This window comes from Octodon degus, unplaced genomic scaffold (genome assembly GCF_000260255.1).
Source record: "Octodon degus isolate 3935 unplaced genomic scaffold, OctDeg1.0 scaffold00035, whole genome shotgun sequence".
Taxonomy (NCBI): Eukaryota; Metazoa; Chordata; class Mammalia; order Rodentia; family Octodontidae; genus Octodon; species Octodon degus.
Window position 1 is genome coordinate 7,684,666 of NW_004524611.1, and position 5,824 is coordinate 7,690,489.

Genomic DNA, 5,824 nt, shown 5'->3' on the forward strand with positions numbered 1-5,824 from the left:
CCCCCCCCCCCCCCCCGCGCAGCGACCATGTCTGCGCATGCGTGTTGCTCCCCTTCCCGCAGGCTCTCCCCTGGCACCCACATAACTCACTGTTGGCGCGTTTCTGTGCAAGACGCATCACTTGGAAAGGCCTTTTCTTCCGCAGGGGTCTGGAGGGGCCCCCTCGCCTACTCCTCTCCTAAGGTATTGTTTTCCCATCGTTGTCACCGCCATCCCTTCTGCGCGGCCGGCCGAGAGAGCAAGCTCTGTGAGAGTGGAGGTTCCCTTGGGTCTCCTGCTCGGAAGAACCAGTGAGCCGCAGATGCGTGCTTGGTACTGGTCGAATGAATGAATAATAGATGGATGCGCAGAGCACAAGGAAACAATGGTGCATACAGGGGAAGAAAACTCAGTCCTGTGAACGGGGGAAGATGAGAGAGAGCATGGGGAACCAGGGAGGACTGGACGGTGCAGCCACGCCAGGTCCCTGTTCCCTTTGGATCTTGCTGTGTGTGTGTGTGTGTGTGTGTGTGTGTGTGTGTGTGTGTAGGGTAAGACCTAAGATTGCAGTGACCCTTGCAGATTCATGTTTATAGCAGCACAATTCATGATGGCACAACCTTGGAAGTGGCCCACATGTCCATCCACAGAGGAATGGAAAAGGAAAACGTGGTATTTACACACAATGGAGTACTACTCTGCCATAAAGAAGGATTGACGCATCATTTGTAGGAAAGTGCACCTTGAGATTACAATGTTAAGTGAAATAAATCAAACACAAAAGATTAAATGTCACTTGGTTTCCCTTATGTGAGAAACCCAACATATAAAGGAAGAGCAAACTAAAAGAGGAAGTAGGGAGAGAGATCTTTCTCAAATTGGAAATAGAGGAGGAGAGAGTGGAATGAAAGAGGATGAGACAAAGAATGAAGATATGCAAGGTGTGTCCTGAACTGGCACCAACTCCATGCGAGGACTAGAAACACTGGGTACCGCAGACGTGGGTTAATGCAAACAAATAAATGAAATCACACTCATTAAAAAAGGAGCAGAAAGAGTGGAAATGAAGCTGGTGACGTGTCTGGCTTCCTCAGGGGCATGTTGGATCCTGGGTCTTTGAATTCTGGAGGGGAGGTGTGCATCTCAGGAGAAGCTCATGGCAATCCTCAGGGCCCGTGAGAAGACTGTATTACTACTGTTCTTTATATTTTTCAAAAATAAAAACAAAACTTAGTGTCTCAATAATTATGATACCACAGATACTGGCGCTCTTGGCGCCTCACTCTGTGTAACAGTCGTGGGTTATCGAAGCCACCCAAGGACTCCGGAAGAAAGAAGGAAAGAGTACTACAGAGTCCTTAGTGACTCGCTTATTGCTTTCAGAGGATTTTGACACATTGCCGTTCGTGCATTGGCTGCTTGAGTGGGTACGGGGTGTGTTAGCCACTTTCCCATTGCTTGGACAAAATTCTCAGCTCCTGCAGCTTAAAGGGAGACAGCTTCACTTTGGCTCAGAGCTGCAGTGGGTCAGTGCGCATGAGCTGACTCTACAGTAGGAACAGCCCTGTGGAAAGACCTGGCATAGGACGGCTGCTTGAGCCAGGGCAGGCTGCAAGCAGAGGCCAAAGGAGGCGCTGGGGGCCAGGGCCTCGCCCCTCACGATCCTTCCACAACTGCAGAGCTCTAAGATCAGCCCCATAACCAGGCATGAAGATGCATGCTTGTAATCCCAGCACTCAGGGAGGATGAGGCAGGAGGATCACAAGTTCAAACCCAGCTTGGGCAACTAAGAGACTTAATGAGACCCATTCTCAAAATTAAAAAAAAAAAAAATTTGGGAAGGTAGCTCAATAGATTCAATCCCCAGTACCCAAACCAAAATCAACCCCCTGTACTCTAGGTGTGTTTGGGAAGAAGAAGAAAGGGGGTCCCTGGGAACTGCTCTCAGGGGAGCAGGAAGTTCATGTTGAGACAGACACTGCTTGGAATGACCAAGTGCTAGTGTCAGAAAGAAATCATGTGGCCATCAGGAGACCTAGAGACACGAGCTAGGTGATGCATGTCTTTGCAAAGACAGTGTTTCATTCCACTTCCAGAAATTCACTGGAGTTTGTCTTGTAAATGTCTTTGTCCATCAGCGGGCAGGGCTCAGGGAGTGGCATTTCATCAGGACAACAGAATCTCTGCGGGGAGGGTGAGAAGGATATAAGGGACAATGCGGGTGTGGCATGGGGCTCATCCTCATCATCTTAGCCATTCTGTTGTGCAATTCCTTGCCTGAGCCTCTGTGGCCACTCAAGGGGCTCACCAGATGTGGGGGCCATCCATGGGGAGACAGGGACATAGGCAGGAAGGCTGGGCCATAGCAGGACAAGAGTGTGTCGCTGGGCCCCTGCTCCAGTTCCTTTTTTTTTTTTTTTTTTTTTTTTTTTTTTTTTGTGTGTGTGTGTGTGTGTGTGTGTGTGTGGCCAGCTCAGCCCACCAGGGGGCAGGCTGGCTGGCATGTGGTGCTGGGGGATTGAACCGCGGTCCCTGTGCTTTGCTAAGCTTGTTCTAAGTAGGTGCTTTAGACCACTGAGCCATCTCACCAGCCCCTCCAGTTCCTTCTTTTCTCCCATTTATTTTTCTCTAACCTTTGTCTTCTCTTTGGGTGACAGGATTTGTTTCCGGAGTTCTTGGGCAGTAATAAGAAATGTGAAAAAAGCATGTGTTTGGGAAAGTGTAGCTAAGCCATCAATAAACAAAGATGTGATGTTCTGGGTCAAAGTCGCATGTCCAGTGCTTCCTCCATTCAGTAGGTGCTAAAGGCCAAAGCAAATGGGGGCTGAGACACTCTTTGAAAGCCAAGGATTGAACCCCACAAGACACAAGTTCAAGCCCCACTTGGGCAATTGCATGGCTTAGTGAAACTTTGTCCCAGCACTCCCAAGAACAAAAATCCAACAACAGAAATCCTTAGACCAGGCTGAGCCAGGATATTGTTGTAAAGTCTAAGAAGCAGTAGGAGTGGGGTATGGTGATACACCCCTATTATCCCAACACTCAGGAAGCTGAGGCAGGAGGATCACATGAGCTTGAGGCCAACTTGGGCTACTAGTGAGTTTAAGGCCAGCCTGAACTGCATAGTAAGACCCTGTGTAAAAACAAACAAACAAACAAACAAACAACCCCTGAAAACTAAAAAAAACCCTAAAAATAAAAAAATAAAGAACAAAAACAAAACAAGTGAGTGGATCCCTGCAGTTCCTCCTGAATCATCCCCTTAAATCATCCCCTCTTTGGAGAGCTTAATGGAAAGGGAATCTGGCTTCGGAGACCCTGGACACAGTTGAGGGCTAGAAAGGCAGGGAAAGCAGGGCTTGGTGGGCATGAGCACACTGAATGGAGCTACGTGCAAGCCTGACCCCCGTGGCCTTCGAACTCCTAGCCTACTAGGCTAGTTACACAAAATCACTGATAGGTGCAGAAAGCCAGCCAAAAAATAATGAGATGATTATGAACCTCAAGGTCAAGAAAATGAGGCAGAGGGAATTGTTTTCATCGGATACCGGTCAGCCACGAGTAACATATAGATAAGCACTGGATGTTGATTCAACCAAAGATTATCACTACTTTGGGAGGATAAGGGCAGGGGATTCAGAGAGTTAAAGATGCACCTTCCATACTGAGAAGTAGTCAACAGTGAGTTAATTCCTAAAATGGAAAAACCAAGATGTAGTAAATATGAGATTTTAGGACACGAATTTAAGCTCAAGCACACACACAGCTAACAATAATGATGAATCTGTGAAGGAGACTGGGGGACGGGGAATTTATTTTGGTGCTGGGGATGGAACCCTGGTCCCTGCACTTGAGTAAATAGGCTCTTGGTCCACTGAGCTCTGTCGCCAGCCCTATCAGAATTTTTAACAGAAGGTTAAGTTTGAGCCATCTGTAGGAAAATGGGTGCATGATGAGACCATAATGTCTAGAGAGATAATTTAACACAGAAGTGAACTATCAGATGCTTCCTCTCACAAGACAAACCCAAGATATAAATGATTTAAAAAGCAAAGTAAAAGGCTGAAGGAGACAGGAAGTGGACTTGAGAGGGGGTGGGGTCTAGGGATAGGAGCTGGTGGAAGGGAAGCAGAAGCCGAAATGGAGGGGACCAAGCGGAAGCGGAAATGGAGGGGTTCAGGCTGTGGTGCACGTGTGTGCCGCTTTCCCATAATGCTCACAATTTTTATACACTGCAACATAAAACAGATCAGAGTGCTCCGATGTTTAAGAAATTAAACTCTGTATTTTCAGTTTCAATCATAAAATGTTCTGAAGATCGTAAGCCAATCACTTCTGCTCCTCTTCCATTTAAAAGAAATAATCCCCCCCCCTCCCGGGCAATCCGGCAAGGAGAATGTGCTAATCTGACCCCTTCCCAAAGGGATGAGGACCCCTCCAGCCCTACAGCAGGAAAACAGGCTCCACTAGTTTAGAAACATGGAACTCAAGGAAATCTGAGACCCAAAGTTCTGCCAAAGAAGCAAAGAGTCAGTAACTAGGAAGTAATGCAAATGTTCACTCAGATCATTTAGAGAGTATGAGAATGGGTCCCCTTCAAAGCTAGAGTCACAAACCCTAGAATGTCCTCTCCTCTGTTCTGTAATTGTCCAATTTGTCACACCCGTTGCTATTCTGAAGCCACCCACTGTGGAAACCCTTTATTATTTGATCTCTGAGACTCACACTTCTAACTCTTGAGTCACCACTCCACCATTATCTCTATTTTCATAGAGCTCAGGCCCTTTTCGGAGTGTACAGGCTGAGGAGAAAACCATATCTGCCTTCAACAGGATAAACGCAATATGCCTGGAAACATTTACTAATGAATGTATTTTCTCATTGCAAATACAAAAGTTTATCATTATTCCATTCCTTATTATAAAATAATTTACACATTGTTTTTGGAGTGTTTTCATATAGTCTTGTAAATTATTCACAAATTATTATTTTGCAGAAATTCAGTTTAAGACCAACTGTTTCATACACAGTGAATCTGAAGTGCAAATGAATGGAAAATTTTAAGAAAAAGTTTTGAATGTAGATAGATATAGAGAATAAGGCAGTGCCTCGCTACCCAAATCTAATGCATGTTAGCAAACTTTTGTGTTTGGCGTAGGCATTTTGTAATTTTAGGAAATAAGAGTATTATGTATTAAATAAATAAAAAAGGCAAGTGATTTCAGGGTTTGGAAATGCAATAGAGACAGCAAAAGGGGCTTGGAAAAGCAGAGCATTGGGAGCCCACGGAAACGCTGAATGTTTTCGTGAGACACTTACTGCAAAAATCACCATTAATGGTGGGCTGATCTATCAAAAACCCTTTGCACTAAGTTACATCCCCAGCCCCAGTTTTAAAATACTTTGACACAGGGCCTTCCTAAATTGCCCAGGCTCTGCTTAAACTTGCAACCCACTGCCTCAGTCCCCTAGAAGGCTGGGATGCCCCGTGTGCACCCCCACACCCACCTAGCACTTCTTAGTGGGCTTGCTGGTAACACATTATCTTGAAATTAATTTCCCTGGAAACGGTGTTTCGCTTTCATTTCATCTTATTGGCCAGTGACTTTGAGCTTCACAGCTTTTTCCTTCCAGCACTTTCAAGATGTCATTATCTTTGGGCTCTGGTTACTGGATAACATATTTATTGGCTGTAATTTTATTGACCTGCTGTATATAATGTGTTGCTTTGGCCTGAAGGATTTGAAGATTTTTAGTTTCTTTTTGATTTTCATCTATGATGTAGATACATGTAGATTCTGCTCATTTCTATTTTTAATTTCTATTTTTAGGGGTTTGCTAAGCT